Source organism: Nilaparvata lugens, chromosome 8, assembly GCF_014356525.2.
Source record: "Nilaparvata lugens isolate BPH chromosome 8, ASM1435652v1, whole genome shotgun sequence".
NCBI lineage: Eukaryota > Metazoa > Arthropoda > Insecta > Hemiptera > Delphacidae > Nilaparvata > Nilaparvata lugens.
In genome coordinates, this window is record NC_052511.1 from 40,027,917 (window position 1) to 40,046,507 (window position 18,591).

The window sequence follows — 18,591 nt, forward strand, 5'->3', positions numbered from 1 at the left end:
TGACAAAAATGTCTTCTGTTCTTTTGCAAAATAGCAGCATTGAACATAACTCTTCCAATTAATAACTCTATGTCTAAGCATAAATTAAATCACTATTTCCAAAAAAATCCATTATTACCGGTTACAAGGAATTACTCTGGACAAAGAATTGCATTTCTACCTCAAGTTGAACTGCTGTAGTGTTATCATCCCGTACAATAAACCTACTAAATACTCACCTAATTGATGATATGCTTAATTACTTTGAAAATATCACATCAGCACAGAATTAAATGCAACGATTAACGTGGAGAGATAAGCGGCTCACTGTCAACGAGCAATCAGTCCATTCGTTCCATAAATCTCCAACAAATTCAAATCCACAAACCTGAATTTAATCCAGTTCAATTCCGGTTTTAATTTCCGTTGATGAACACTAATCAAATCTATCACTCAGTTATCGGAATAAAATCTACCGGGAGAGCGCAATCAAATACAGCTTGATCACGTTTATTGTTGAAATGCATTACTACCTTTTCAATCGCAGTGGGTCAGTGTGTGAGTGAGAGGGGAGTAGTTGAATGAAAAGAAAAAATGAGACACACAAATATGATGCAATGAATGGGACAAATGGGACAAATAAATATTTATGTGTTATATTGTTTGAACGTTCACTTTGTTGACGTAGTTTTCATGAAATCTATTCCAGCATCGAGATTTTTCTGAAAAAAATGTCGATAAATTTTCCCATCAAATGGAACAGGTTACTTTTGATTCTACTTTCAAAGTGCTATTCTGACGATGATATTTGGTATGGTCACATGAATAGAAAAAAATTGAAAAAAGACTTAAACAAAACATAAGATAGATTAAATCCATAATAATGGCGAAATCGTGGTAAAACGTAAACACTCTTGGAGACAAAACATGAGATAAATCTCATCCATAATATATGGAGGAAGCTTGGTTAATATCAATATTCTCTACTTAAATAATGATACTAAGAAATTGTCAAAAACCACGGATTTATCGATACTTAGAAAGACCGGTTTCGTTTGTTACACCATTGTCAATCTCTGATAAACTAAAAGATATATCTTTATTTTTATTCAAGTAAAATATATATCTTTTAGTTTATCAGAGATTGACAATGGTGTAACAACCGAAATCTGTGGTTTTTGACAATTTCTTAGTATTTTTATTTAATATGAATAATTACCACAATATCAACTTCTCAACTACACAAAAAGTGAAATATTCTCTACCACTAAAGGTCTCAATCCACAAAAATCTTGACCGATTGTTCATTTCAATAAATCGATTATCTTCACCTTGTTGTTGAACAAAAGCAAATATGATGAAGAAAATGGAAGAAGATGATGAGTCGAGGAACAATATTAATTTCCCCAGCTGTCAAACAACGGGACACCGTATTCGATTCGCCAGAAAAAAACTGATTACAAAAATAGAGTAGTATCGAAGCTGGATTCCGGCTACTGAATGAGTTATCACGGGATAGCGTGCTGAATTGAATCAGCGAGCTGTACTCGAATTCGGCGGAGGATGGAAAATTAGAATTGGAGTGAGAAGGAAGATGATAATGAACGGCTATGCAGATGCACACACAGAATTCGGTTAAATATTCAAATATTCAGCGGCGGTCTTTTGAATTTGCCGCGTCTCCGCTTTACCCACATTAGTAATCAGCCCTGGCGTCTACTAGGTTTGTTTGACAATTGGAATCTTGTGCAAACGCTGATTTTCATAATAACTGAGCGCCTCTGTTCTTTGCCCATCGTTACACACTCTATATTTTAATCAACGGAGAATAATTCGTTGGGAAATGTTGTTACGCCCACTTGGAAATGTCATTTCGTCCGCTTGTGACATCACAAACGACGCTTTTCTGTATTGGTCGTTGTGAATTGTCGTTGATGTCATTGATTTCAAAAGTACTTTGTTATGCGATACTCTTTCAAACAACAGAGCAATCACCGGTTTTCACTCCCTATCTCACTGTGGATACTGTTGCAAAGCACTAAAATATATTGTCGAGAACGAGATTGAGATGTAAGCTACTACGTTTCATTTTTTTCAAAATTGAGATAATCTTTTCCCTTCATATGATACTAAGTTAAAACGATGAGAGGTTAAATTGTAGGCTACTATAATCAGCTGCAGACTTTTATCCTGTCATCCTGATTTTAAAACCAGTTGAAGCCGTACAAAATACTAGGAAAAGATATTTCATTTTAGATTATACATAATATTCATCTTTGATAGGAGAATCGATTCTTAACGCTCGTTCTTATTACCATTTTTCACATTGAATGAATGAATGGATAAATACGACAGGCCAGCATATGTCTGGTGTCACAGTTTTCAGGTCGTATCTGATGAATTTTACAGGTCCTTTGACATGACTAAAATATTCATTCATTTTTGAAATATTAAAGCCAGGCATATACCATTCTTATTGATATGAATCTAATCTATACATGAGCTAACTGAGCTTATATTATATTGCTTTAAAGAAATGAGTGAATCAATATGTTTTATTATATGTACCATCACTAGTGCCTTTTTATTTCATTCGATGACACAAATTTAATAACATAGGTATTAGTCACTCTATGTGAAAAAACTAACAAGAATAGCTCTATAAAAATAGATGGAACACTCAATATTTATTTTTCTCATACTAGTATCCTTTTATTTCTTTGATGACACAATATAATATGAAAGGTACTTGTGATTGTATATAATAAAAATAAGTAGCTCCATAGAAATTGATAAAAAATTAGATTAATTTAATTAATTTTTTTAGTTCAAGTCATTTAGTTAAATTATTATCTTTTGCTTATAATTTCCAATTTCTTATTTTATTAATAAGTTTTCAGTTACTAGATTTTTTATTGTATCTAGTGTCAATAAAGTGTAGTAAGTTATTCTTTTCCTCCACCTCCTGTCTAAAGTACTTACTTTACTCCCTGAAACCTAATACTAAAGTGTCACTTTTTCGCTCTCGGTAGTAAAAAACAGAAAAACTCCCTAGGGAGTAAAAGTGACTCCATTTAAATAACATGGGGAGCATCTCTATTTTGAAACTTACATTGTTATAGATTAGAAGGTCTAAGCTCAGATGAGAAAGCATAATAGAGGTGTCTGTCATTGAGTCAACTGAATTCAATACCACAAACAGAAATTTGATCAACTCATGAAATATATGTTTGTATGATGATTATTATATTCTTAATATTAGTAGACGATAAAAATTTATACAATTTTTAAAATATTTTATTCTATTCAAAATACCAGCCAACAATATTTTTGATCTGCAATTCAAATCTGAACCGCGTGATCTGGAGTCAGCCATTTTTGGTAGCTGCCCAGCTGATATAATTGTTACAACTTTTGCCGATAGATAGCGCAATCGGTAGTGCCAATCAGACGACCGGTTTTTAGGTTTTAGATTCAGGTTATGTTGTTAGGAATCATTGTCACCAATACGTAAGTTATTAGAATGATTTTATTTGCAGTTTCTATAAAAAATGTAGATGGAGGAAAAATGTTGTGTACATCACGAGCGAAAAATACTTTTTCTCCCCCAGGAAAATTGCTGCCCTTGGCTTCGCCTCGGGCTTCAAACTTTTTCCCACAGGGAGAAAGAGTCGTACTTTTCACTTTAGATATACAAATAACTATTTTCTTATCGATTGTCAGAAGACTCCTCCATGCACACGGACTTATCGTTCAAGCATGGAGTTATTCATTTACGTTTTACTTGTTTTTCATATTAATGTATCGCCTTTACTTTGTTTTTACATACTATGTAATGCATAGAGTTTTTGAATAAAATGAATTGAATTGAAATAGCGAACAACCAATATTCATTTCCATATTTCTTAGAAACGTAGCAGCAGATCTGTTTCTGTGTAGGTGGAATTATCATTACAGCTTGGAGAAAGATAATACTTCTATATGCGAACCCTGCAGACGTCTACCGACCGTATTTCAGACGGCAGCTGCATTTGAGGCACTTATGCAGTAGAAGCAGAATTAGCAGCAAAAGCAGCAGCAGTAGAATCAGCAGTATCTGTTGACGGAGTTGAGCCCACATTCAGCAGGGTGTCTGTCTGTCTCCTCCAGCGCTGAATGCTGAATACTTGAAGAGCATAAATCTCCTCTCAGTTGCATCAGCTATTGCTCTTTCCATGCCTCTTTCTCAATTGCCGTGTTTTCTCCTTCTTGTGCACGCCTTGCCTGCAGTGGAGTGAAGTGGTATTAATAATCGAAAACATGTCTCTGACTAGGCTCATCATGACGAGTACACGGAATGCTCTTTTCATGCCATTCATACTAGGTGTACTTTGTCATCTTGATTCATGTACGTCATTTTTCTCTCCTTATCTTATCAATTTCAGATTCGCTTTGTTGTGTTTGTACGGTACGTTAAAATTTCACAATACTAGTACCTGTATAAATACAAGCTTATTCAAACTGATAAACAATTTTATTGAAACCAACTGATTATAAAGATCTTGGATAACTTGAACTTATTCAAAATCCTTTTTTAATGGGTTTCAAACCCCTTAAACAGTATTCGAAGAATATTTTTCTTCACAAATTATACGAATGGCTCTGAAGAAACCCTTTCTGTACGGTAGTATAAAAGAGATTTTTTAGCATATTGACATTGAGTGCTCAAATACAATTTATTGGAATATGTAATAATATTGTTATGAATATACGGTAACTGATGTGATAATATTTTCCTATTTCATAAATGTATAATTTTCAGAATATTACTTTATCAATTACATTGTAACATATTGTAATTTTGGATAGATAAATAAAAATCCCTAGCTGAAATATTTATAGGTCTAAGTGAAGTAATTGGCTAATATCGCCAAAGAGATAACATAAAGATTAGATAATATCAGACGTCCTGGCTAAACTGTACAACAGCCTAAGAGGAATTGAAATAATTTTTGCTAATATATAATATTATATAAAATATTGAAAATTGAGGTTAGGCAGAAACATTTAGTGATCGGCGACCTAACGATCGACCGAGCCATACAACGTAGAATCTGACCAAACACCTTGGCAGAAATTTATTGTGGCAAAACGGTATGCAATTTGAGGAACTAAAGGTCTCACGTGGCTAATTATTATGATGCATGAAACAAATAATAACCTATAAAAAATTACTTAGCATGTAGAGAGCATATTTAAAAACCCAATAAAAATAATTAAATGTATTAAGGAAGTAGGAGGTTACTGGGCGCATGAATACTGTAATAATTTGCATGCACCAATCAAATAATGGCAATTGATAGGCGGCAATAGTGAGCCGATTCAAAAATATTTGTATATATTTCTACAAATAAATAGAGTTTATGAAAAATTGTTGTATAGTCTATGTTTTGGATATGGCCCGAAGGCAAAGAAATTATTATATATATAACATAAGTAATAGTTTAATATTTTGGCACGGTCTATTTGAGCCTGAATGGCGGAGGACTAGAATATTCAAATTTTATGCAAATTTGAAAATCGGAAATGAGAATTGTAAAATTGAGAAACGAGAACCACACTCGCCTGCCAACTGCCACCATGAGAGGTCACTAAAAATTATAGAGCGTAATACCTTGTAATAATTTAAAGTTAAATTGAATTACCAAATTTCTTATAAGACTTTGTGATGCTCTTATAAAGCAAAAGCCATTTTTAAATAATTTTGTAACCCCTTGGAAGAGACGACTCCGGCTACAATAATCCAGGACCACCAGGAGTTGGATCGACATCAGCAGCTCATAAGAAAATTCCGACACGTGAGTGAAAAATATTGAAATAGTGATAGGGCGCCCTCAGTGCTTCGAAATTACATAAGAATCAAAGCTAGCTCGTCGAAAGGGTTTTCTTATAAATTAAGAATTTGGTAAAAAATACTTGCGCAAGTAAATGTAGTATTAAAGGTATTTTTTTTAGAAAAGTAACGAATCAATTCATATATTGGAAGATCTATCAATCAAAGAAGTATAAAATCTAGGCTGTTAATACACATTCATATGATCATTAATTTCTGCAATATAATTTGAGATAGTTTGTGTAGCTCTGATTCACTAGATGAATTGCTCTATTTATTCCTTCAGGTGCCGAATCTCGCACCCTGAGATAAAATATATATTTATTACAAAGAAATCTATTAGATACTATAGAATTTAATATATATATTTGGAATACTAGTTTGTCAGTTTATCATGCTGACCTAAAAATCTATTCAAAATAGAATTGTCCAAGTCGACAGGTATTAGCAAGCTGATATCGCAGCTACATGCAAATAAATGCATATGATCATAAAAAAAATCTGGTGTGGTACACTCACACAACTTTCCTTGCTCATATTCGAAACTACGATCAGACTTTTGTATATGTGTATATATAATTGTTTTCAGAGTACTTTTTCCTTTGTGTAAATTGTGAAATTCAATGATTTTTTTAGTCGTCATTTTTTTAAAGTCGTCAAAACAGCTGTTCTACAGATGAAATATCTCGACTATGTGTTCTTTTTATGAACTGCTCTACCTACCTACCTCATGCACGAGAAGGAGGTTACAAAGTCCATTTCTCAAGAATGGGGTGGACCCCCAATTAGTTTCCCAGAAAGGAGACTCATGCCAGTTAATAGAGCTGATAAATAACTATACAGAGTATGAATTTGAAAAAAATCGGTCAAGTTATTTTGAAAAAATCGTGAAAAACATGGTTTTTTAGTAATTATCCGCCGTTTTTCTCAAGAATATTACGGATCTCCTGCAATTTTCCAAGGAAAAAACTCATGTCATTTGATAGGACTTATGAATAGCTACCCATGGCTTGAATTTGAAGAAAATCGTTAGAGCCATTTTCGAGAAAACCGTGAAAAACCTGGTTTTTGGTCATTATCCGCCATTTTTCTCAAGAATATTACGGAGCTCATGGAATTTTCCCAGAAATGAGACTCATGCCAGTTGATAGTGCTTATGAATATCTATCCATGGTATGAATTTGAAGTAAATCGTTAGAGCAGTTTTCGAGAAAACGGTGAAAAACATGGATTTTTAGTCATTATCCGCCATTTTTCTCAAGAATATTACGGAGCTCCTGAAATTTTCACAAAAATGAAACTTATGCCAGTTGATAGGGCTTAAAAATAGCTATCCATGGTATAAATTTGAAGAAAATCGTTGGAGCCGTTTTCGAGAAAACCGTGAAAAACATGGTTTTTAGTCATTTTCCGCCATTTTTCTCAAGAATATTACGGAGCTCCTGAAATTTTCCCAGAAATTAGACTTATGCTAGTTGATAGGGCTTATAAATAGCTATCCATGATATAAATTTGAAGAAAATCGTTAGAGCCATTTTCGAGAAAAACGTGAAAAACATGGTTTTTTAGTAATTATCCTCCATTTTTTCCGCCATCTTGAATTAAATTTTATTGAATTTCTTATTGTCGGGTCCTCATGGTATAGGGACCTTAAGTTTAAAATTTCAAGTCGATCGGTTAATTAGGAATGGAGTTATCGTGTTCACAGACATACACACACACACACATACACACATACACACACACAGACCAACACCCAAAAATCATGTTTTTGGACTCAGGGGACCTTGAAACGTATAGAAAACTTGAAATTGGGGTACCTTAATTTTTTTTGGAAAGCAATACTTTCCTTACCTATGGTAGTAGGGCAAGGAAAGTAAAAATCTGGTGTGGTACACTCACACAACTTTCCTTGCTCATATTCGAAACTACGATCAGACTTTTGTATATGTGTATATATAATTGTTTTCAGAGTACTTTTTCCTTTGTGTAAATTGTGAAATTCAATGATTTTTTTAGTCGTCATTTTTTTAAAGTCGTCAAAACAGCTGTTCTACAGATGAAATATCTCGACTATGTGTTCTTTTTATGAACTGCTCTACCTACCTACCTCATGCACGAGAAGGAGGTTACAAAGTCCATTTCTCAAGAATGGGGTGGACCCCCAATTAGTTTCCCAGAAAGGAGACTCATGCCAGTTAATAGAGCTGATAAATAACTATACAGAGTATGAATTTGAAAAAAATCGGTCAAGTTATTTTGAAAAAATCGTGAAAAACATGGTTTTTTAGTAATTATCCGCCGTTTTTCTCAAGAATATTACGGATCTCCTGCAATTTTCCAAGGAAAAAACTCATGTCATTTGATAGGACTTATGAATAGCTACCCATGGCTTGAATTTGAAGAAAATCGTTAGAGCCATTTTCGAGAAAACCGTGAAAAACCTGGTTTTTGGTCATTATCCGCCATTTTTCTCAAGAATATTACGGAGCTCATGGAATTTTCCCAGAAATGAGACTCATGCCAGTTGATTGTGCTTATGAATATCTATCCATGGTATGAATTTGAAGTAAATCGTTAGAGCAGTTTTCGAGAAAACGGTGAAAAACATGGATTTTTAGTCATTATCCGCCATTTTTCTCAAGAATATTACGGAGCTCCTGAAATTTTCACAAAAATGAAACTTATGCCAGTTGATAGGGCTTAAAAATAGCTATCCATGGTATAAATTTGAAGAAAATCGTTGGAGCCGTTTTCGAGAAAACCGTGAAAAACATGGTTTTTTAGTCATTTTCCGCCATTTTTCTCAAGAATATTACGGAGCTCCTGAAATTTTCCCAGAAATTAGACTTATGCTAGTTGATAGGGCTTATAAATAGCTATCCATGATATAAATTTGAAGAAAATCGTTAGAGCCATTTTCGAGAAAAACGTGAAAAACATGGTTTTTTAGTAATTATCCGCCATTTTTTCCGCCATCTTGAATTAAATTTTATTGAATTTCTTATTGTCGGGTCCTCATGGTATAGGGACCTTAAGTTTAAAATTTCAAGTCGATCGGTTAATTAGGAATGGAGTTATCGTGTTCACAGACATACACACACACACACATACACACATACACACACACAGACCAACACCCAAAAATCATGTTTTTGGACTCAGGGGACCTTGAAACGTATAGAAAACTTGAAATTGGGGTACCTTAATTTTTTTTGGAAAGCAATACTTTCCTTACCTATGGTAGTAGGGCAAGGAAAGTAATAAAAGCACATGGTAACGTTTCGTGCTATAAAATTTAAAGAATAGTATTTAACCTGTGATATTTTATTGATTTCGATTATTGTTTTATCTTATATTATATATTTTTTGTCGCTCTATATATTTTTTGCTCTGATTTATTTTTGCAATATTTGTTAATATATATATCAAATTGTTTATGGTGTGTGATTTATTTTTTATTCCTCAATACTATAGGATAAGTACCATATATATATATATTTTTTAATAAATTATCAGTATTATTTTTATAAGCTCCTGTATGAGCCCATTAATGTATGATGACAAGAACATGTCGTACTAAAGTGAGACTGTATCCTATAAAAAAAAACCACGACCTGATTTTTTATAATTATTGAAATATTTCATGCTCTACCGACTGATGCCAAGCAGGAGGCTAATCGTTATTTAACTATAAAAAATAACGTGACAACATGTATTTGTTCACGGCTATAAGAACATTTTGAATTTGACATTATTATTCATATATATGGAAATTACTACAAAATATTGTGTTAAAAATGCGCCATAGATTGAGGTGCTCATTGATCGTTTCAAACGAGTGGATGGGGTTTACTGGAGATTATTGACGATTGATTATTATGAACAACAATAATATCATTTGGGTAATAACACAGCCTACTATAGATAGAGTAAGCCATGGTAATAAGGAATTCTGCCCAATAACATGAGAACGCGATCAAACAAAGACTATTGGAGACTATGATTTTATTTATTTATTTTTTCTTTCATTAATTCATTTATTACTTATTCATTAATTCATTTATTTATTTATCTTTCTATTTATTTATTTGTTGATATAATTACAAATCATATGAATATGATCGGGATAGAACAACAGGCATAGCCCAAAACTATTCTGTTCCAAAATTTTGATAAATAATAAGAAATGTCCGAAAAAATAGGTTATGTTCTCACTGAGGAAAGTTAAAATCACTCGAAACAGGGTTTCGATTGCCATCTGCTGAGAATAACGTACATTCATACTCAATCAATCTGTACATCATCATCATCATCATCATCATCATATCAATCTGTCCTAATAATTATTGGTTGCTTCCACATAAAGCTATCCATAATCACTCAAGACTGATGATAATCAACTGAGAACTATTAATTTACTTACTTTGATACTTTTAATAATCTCGCCTGATGAATGATTTTTCCTCGCAAAGCTATTCATAATCAAGAGCACCATATTACCTTCAATAGGCCCTTTTGTAGTCCACATATTGAAATGTTGTGAAATAATAAAATTTCGATTTGAATTAAGTTAATGATTGACGTTGTTCCTAAACTCTGCACGGATAATTATCTAATTGCTTGCTTTCAGAGTCTTTGCTGCCAATCAACACGATAATGAAGTGAGAGATTGTTGTTCAAAAACTCCGATGATACGTGGTCTAAAGGTCAATTACTCGACAATTAATAAATTGCATAGTGGCGTGGGAGCAATATCGACACTTTCGACAGAGTGGTTCAGCTGCAATGAGATGGGACGGGTGGGAGATGGGTGACCACGAGGCTTAATCGGCTGTCATAGAGGCAGAGTAACGAGCAGCTAGAGAGGCCTGTCCGCTGGAACAATATAAATGGCCAGCGCCATACCCTTTCGGACTTGATCTGCGTCAAATACCCTCTATACCCTAGCATAGCCGGGACACACCTGATGCCCAATGACATCCTCTCACTCTCACTCCCAACCCTTCAAAAGCAATAGACGTATCTCTAAAATTGGACAGTGGAGGAAAGGTTAAACAATTGTGGAAGCTGATGTGAAATATCTGTATTTAAATATATTGTGAGTCACAGTATCTGTATTGAAAATTAGAAATGTTGGAGGGAGATGGATAGAGAAAAGCGAAACAAGTTATGGATGCTAAAGTGAAATGAATATTGGAAATTAGGAGTGTTGGAAACTGAAGTAGAATGAATATGAGAAATGTAGAGGTGAAGAGTTCTATATGATAATATTATATGAGGATATAACTTATGGGAGAATATGGGATGTATAGAATAAACAGGAAAATCTGAGAATGATGCAACCATCTTTTCATACTTACTTCTGAATGATGGAATAATTGAAGTAATTGAATCCAATTCAATCAGATCCTTCAAGAGCAACGGATGGATTGTACAGAAGTGAGGATGGAGACAAGAATAACGATTCTAGAGACTAACAAGAATATCTTATGTATTCTCTGTTCTGTGAGATGATTTCATGTTTAATGATATGGTTAGGGTTGCCACCTTTTTTAAGAAAAATAAAGTACATTGGTAATCACAGGCCTAAAAAATATAGTACATTAGGTTTAAATAAAGTACATGTCATTTCTACCTGTATATTCAAAAAGTATAGTTCTTTGTGGCATTCTTATATACTCACAAGAATACACATTATTGACATGAATATCACTGATTACTATTAGAATCCATTATAATTATTCTATTAATAATGACTAATGATAGAATAATTCGATTTATCCAAATAAGAACATGATAGCTTGGAAAGTTATTGATTACATACTGGTATGATGAAAATAATAATAAATTATTAAAAAGATAAATTAATTTCATTTCTCACAAAGCACACGCTTATACAGAAAAATTGTTTAAATTTAAACAATTTAAGAGCTTTTAATTTACATTATAATGGAAAGACATATAATTTATTTTATTTAATCCAAAAAGTTTTAGTGTTGGTCATCTAAATCCAAAATGTAAGTTTTACATCTTGAAAAAATGCATAATATTGTTACTCTTCAACAATTTAATCAACTCTAGACTATTGCAAAATAATTGAGGTACCGTACACAAGATTAAGAATTCAATGCAAAAAAATTGCACCCCTCTGGCCAAAAATATGTGTAGCTACTTCTCAAAATACAATTTTTAATGATTCATTCAAAAATAAAGCACCCTTTATTTATATGAAATATTTAAAATATTTTAAAAGAACGACCGCTTTCAGCTTATTTTAGCCATTTTCAAATTCAAATGAATAAATAAATAAAGAGGTATTGACTAATTTATTTACATATAAGACTATCCTCCATATTATGTTCTATTTCTTGGTTTGCATAATTTTATCAAAAATGGGATTATCTAAATAGAATTGAATGATATTTATTGGTTTATTACTATTAAATTTTGCTGTAGTGTGGATATAAAATATTCTTTTACATCAATTTAATTTACTGCTTTTGCTTCCAACGTTTAAAATCTTCATATTAGCATTCATATCAATATACTTATGGTTTTCTTTTATCAAGTGCTCCACAAGGCTGATTAATGAGTAGTATTTTTTTCTTATTTTAGAGCTTCAATATGCTCCTGGAAAAAATAAATTAAGGGTGCATCATGTTTTTAATAACTTTTATAAGTAGCCCATGCACATAAAGTAATTTTGAATGGATATTCAAAATACAATTCATGAGTATAATTTGAATACAAAATGAGTTTGATAATGTATTTTAAATTAAATAAAAAATCAATTGGTTATTCTTGAAAATAAATTTCTTATTGCTTTTGGCCATCATCAATAAATAATTGTTACTGGTGAAGTGTTGCAAAGCATCTTTGCAATCAACATTAAAATTGAAATAAATCATTAGTTCATTATTTCTTATGAGATTCAAAGATGCTTTACTCCTCTCATCTCTCCACTTATTATTCATCACCGAAAAAACCCTTTCCACAAATGCTGAAGTGGCAGGGATAGAGAGTAAATATGAAACCACTTTATACAAATTCTTGAACTCATCAGAATCACATGCAGTGAAAAAATGTAGCCAATATTTAGTTTAAATCTGACAGTCTCCGCCACTCTACTATCCTGAAATGTTTTGATTTCCTCGTACTTTATTATGTAGTACTTTATTAAGCAAAATAAAGTATTTTTGCGTACTTAATCTTGCTTACAAAGTATAAAGTACAAGACCTCCAAATAAAGTACAATACTTTATTATATAGTACGGGTGGCAACCCTAGATATGGTCACAATTCCTGAATAGGAGAATTAGGTTTAAAAAAGTTGATAATAGTTTCAGTTTATAATATGGAAATATTAATGGGATGCATTCAATTCATTCATTCAATATATTGTACAAAACACTATAATTATGACCGGTGCGGAAAAACTAGGCTGAGCCTGTATCATTTCCCTCCCTAATTTGAAATAATTATAGAATGGAACTGTAGGCTTCACTGGAAGACTTTAGCAATAAAAATTATTATTTTCGGATACGAAATAAGAGAACAAAATTAATGGTTAGTCCTAGTGACTAGTTTTAATAGAAATAATAATAAAAAAATTGAAATGATAAATAATAAAAAATATATGAAAAGTGAAATCGTGATAACGATACAATAATTTATTTGAAAACTTTTCTCAGTAGTAACATTGAAGTATTATGAGGTAGAGAAATGCAGTATATGAGTGCAAGTATGAGTTTAGGTATATACTGAACTCATTGTATTCCCAATTCAATATAGCTCAACTCATACTTAATCTCAAACTACACCATAAACTTGACCTTGGCTTGACTTTGATTTGACCTGACCTGAACTGCTGACCTTTGAAACTAAAACTCAAATTGTTGTCTCTTTAGTTGCATGATTAAGGTTAGGAAGTTGCTAATATTGCACTATGCTTGAAGCGTGATATGCGGATGATGTTGGTAATGATGATGATTGTGCCTTTGATGATGATAATAATAATATGAATATGAGAGAGGAAGTTTGGAGTACAAGTTTATGTACTGCAATGCATTTGTACTGCAGTTAGAACTGCATAAGGTAGCATAATATACCACCATTATTCAAACCTGCACCATAGGGGATCTAACTGAGTTCAGGACAGATATGCACAAAGTTGGGGGTCAGTGAAGTTTCCATAGACCGTACTTGGTCTGTCATCGTCATGAAATTTAATGCCTCTAAATTATTTTGCTTCTAGCATAGAGCTGATCATAATCTGCGTATACCCCTAGTATCAGAAGAGACTCAACAAAAATGTACTTGTTGAATTATTTTAGGGTGTGGTATTTTTCTGTTAATAGTTCTCTGTTATTCAAGCAAAAAATTGAATAAAACAGATGAAGAACATAGTAATATGTAAATTAACACTCTTTTTTATAGAGCTACTGAATTTATTAAAACAGAATAAGAGTTATCAAGTACCATTTTATTATATCACTACACAACTAGTTCCAATACCTCATTGTGTCTGACTAAAATAAAAGGGTACTTGATAAAATGTATTGTGCTTTAGTATTATCTACAAGTCTGTTCATGAAATCATCAGTTCTTATTATTGAATGCATTCAATTAATTTCTAATTCAGGGAACACTGTTATTTTTGTCAAATCCACATTCATTAGACTGGACTTTGTAAAAGTCCAATAAATGTGGGAGTGAAAAAATAAAACTGTTTTTTCAATCACGGAAAAATTCCAGAGTATCAATTCTCATAAAACTAATTTTGACTCTTTAATAAATGGATTGGATCAAATTTAAATGATTTTTCATTGCGATGCCAATAAGATATTGCTCACTGTCAATTATAGATCAATCATGACCACTGTGGGAGGAGGAAAATAATTCCATTGTAATGTACCATAGTAACTAATCGCCTTTTATTTGTATGATACAACCTATGTAAACCTCCCTATAAAACAATAATCACTTGATTTACTATTCAGTTGGTTCTTACACAGTAATTCCAAATCATAAGCAAAACTTCCTTCCTTGAAATTTTCAACCCACGATCATGCATCACGCCAATAACTAAGGCTCAAAGCCATTTAAACAATATTCTCTGAACACAGACTGGAAGCTTTTAAATCTTCAATCTTAAAACCCAAGATCCTGGTTCTATGTTGTTTTCACAGGCGAAATTGTTTCTGGACGGGACAGCCGTGTAGGAATCATATTAAATGAAAGGAAGGGAAGCACAGAGGCTATTATGCGGGGAAGAAAAAGGAGGAGGATAGGGAAGAAGGATGGGAAAAAGGATAGAGAAGAAGGATGGAAAAGAAGCATAGAGAAAGAGGATGGAGAAGAAGGATGAGAGAGAAGGATAAAGGAGAAGGATGATGAAGAAGAGAAGATGAAGTGCTCAGGCGTGCGCTATCTGTACAGCGCTGATGTCACGGCACGAGCACATGGCCCTCTGAGGCCCATACACACAACAAACGGCTCAGACCGCTGCCACAAATCTTATTGGTGTGCACGCTTCCCTCTGTCGGCTGCATTATTAAATCACTGCCGAGACCGAAATTTGCCCGGGTCTTAAGACAGCATTAGCGCCTGATGAGAATTTACGGCTGCTCATTTCACACTGCTTAACCAAAAATTGCTCTTCTGATAGATTTCGTGAGAAAGTGCAGCCGTTTGCAAGATTGATCAACACCATCTTGATTGATTTCTGGTTGGTGTGTGTTTCAATTAACTCGTTCACAGTACATCATCACGATTCGGTCTAAATTGGAAGCTTCAGTTGGGCTTTTGAAATAGTGTCTACGCTATTATAGATTGCACCGCCGGTGATGGAACCCATCAACAAACGGTGGTTTTAGGGAAGTTCAATCAAGAAGAGATCATAGAAAGCTTATTTATGAGTATTCTCTTGCCATGAGAATATTTACTCATGCTGATTCACACCTTTCTAAGCTTTTATTTTCAGTTTATTGTTGGCTACTCGTAAAGATCTACTTCACATACATTTGATCACTTGTTTTTTAGGTTTGCTCACTTGAAGTTCTGCGCTTACTTGCCTCAGATGATAGACAGAAATTCACTTCAAATAAGAAATAGTTTAACATAAATACTTTCGAAGTGGCAACACTTACTTTTAGCAGTGATATCGTTTCGACCTGTTGTTAGTCATCTTCAGAGCTGTGTCATCACTTCTAAAGCTGCGTTTACACCAAAGTTATTAACAAAATGTTAATAACTCAATCTTTATAGATCCTATCAGATTGAACAGAACTTGAAAAAAAAACATATACTCATCATGTGTATGATAAGCTATGTTCAATCTAATAGAATTCATAAGTATTGAGTTATTAACATTTTGTTGATAACTTTGGTTTAAACATAGCTTAAGAATAAGTAAGTGTTTCCACTCAAAGAGTGTTCTTAATTCAAAGTTTGAATTAATAGTGAAACAAATTCTCACAACATGAAGAATTCACTTCTCTTACTCGTTCCCATTCACCCGGACCATTAAAATTGAGCTTAATGTATGCTATATAATTAACAAGAAAAGTAGTAAAGTAGCAAGTATCTTTGAAATAATGAAGTATTCCTATCAATTCCCTTATAACTTGTCTTGTTTATAATTTTTTGGATCAAAATTTTCCAAAGAAACTTATTATTTTACAGTTTTAAGTTATTAGTGAGTATAATTTCGTCATTAAATTTGGTTACTAAACAATCTAAATACAAAATTTCATATTTTCAAGTGTTTTTACTGAGAATTGGACTCAAATTCAAAAATGAATGAAACATAACCTACATTTTGGACTAGTGTTTAAATCGAAATTCCCCGAACAGTTTTGAGCTGTGCCTGTTGGTCTTTCCCCTATCATTTTCATGGATTATGTTTTGTGTATCACTGAATAGATGATTTCATAAATGAATAACCCATGAAAACATCACAAATAGAAAAGTTTGTACTGTAGTATCATTCATGCCCTCATCATCACCTGGGCTTGAAATACTTGTGGAGAGTTGTCTTCGTGAATAAATGGATAAATTATGAAATTAACCCATAATGGAAAATCTTGTTGAGAAAATACATAATGATTTTAGCTCTCTCTTCCAGTCTGGGCTTTGAATACTTGTGGAGAGTAATTTCCTTTTTAAATAAATAAATAAATGATGAAATTAACCCATAATAGAAAATCTTGTTGGTAAAATACATAATTATTTGAGCCCTCTCTTTCAGTCTGGGCTTGAAATACATGTAGAGTGATGCCTTTGTAAATGCATTAATGAATAAAAAACCCGTACTTGGAAAATCTTGTTGGGAAAATGCATAATGATTTCACCCTTCTCTTTCAGTATGGAATAATGGAGGTGCGTTCGCAGTTTATAACATTGTTGACTGGGCGTTTGCAATCAGGCAGAGAAAGTTGTCGGTCGACTGCAGACACTATCAATGACCCTAGACAGTAGTTGTCATCATCGGCCTTGGATATTGCGTTGGTGGCGGCAAGTGAGAACAAAGATGGCTGAAGTAATTTCGAAGCGAATAAAGTAGACGACAGCTCTCTTAATACAATAGGCTGTGACACTTCTATCAAGCGACTTTTCCACGACACTGCGTCGTGCCTTTCGCACTCGACTGCCTTCAGTCGCACCCGACTGCGAATCCAGAAAACGAACACAGCTCCGGAATTTCGAGATGCTTGCTCCCGGCTATTGAAATGCTTTCGCTGCCCTATCTCACGCGTAAGTCGTCGGCGTATCACTGAAACACTGTCGCTGCCAACGTATTAAATGTGATTGCGATGAACAAACGAAATGAACTGGAGACCTGGATAGGAATACCTTGCTCCAATAGGCCCTAGGTGAAAGAAGAGTGCGTTTACAACTTTCATTTAATGAAACCTTCTCGTGACACACTTCTTTAATTAAATTGGAAGTTTACTCGGAATGGTTGCGAGAAAATTGAGCTGTAGATATCACACTAATGGATGAGATCATTATTTCTTGTTCATTTTATTCTTCTTGCTAAAAACCATACAAATCTATGACTCCACTTAATATAGTTTATTTATTTTTTATTAATTGGATAGAGCAAACAATACAATAGTCGGAAAAACAGGCTATTGCCCAAAACTTCTATTTCCTAATTTTGTCTCAAATCGTCCAAATATTATGTACCTGTAGGCTATATGTCCATTTCACTTTCTACACCAAATCATCAATCTGAAAATAAAAATAAAACAAACAAGAAGAAGAAGAAGAAGAAGAAGAAGAAGAAGAAGAAGAAGAAGAAGAAGAAGAGAAGAAGAAGAAGAATAAGTAGAAGAAATAGAAGGAGAAGAAGAAGGAGGAGAAGAAGGAGAAGAAGAAGAAGAAGAAGAAGAAGAAGAAGAAGAAGAAGAAGGAGAAGAAGAAGAAGAAGAAGAAGAAGAACATCAAAAAAACAGAAACATTAACAAGAAATATTAATAGAAGGTATAAAATAAGCTAATAAAAATTAAATAAATGAAAAAAAATTCATACGTAAAAGCTGATTATAGTGCCGTTTAGGCTATGAACTTCCTTATACTTACAAACTCTCTGTTCACTGTAGCTACATCCTTACTTAACCTTGATTTTGTGTTGTCTGATAGCAAGGTTCATTATTGGAAGCCTCACGCTGCTTTGTGGCTGGACACCAAAGTGGATCATGACTGAGATTCATCTCAATCTGTCAGCATTGATGT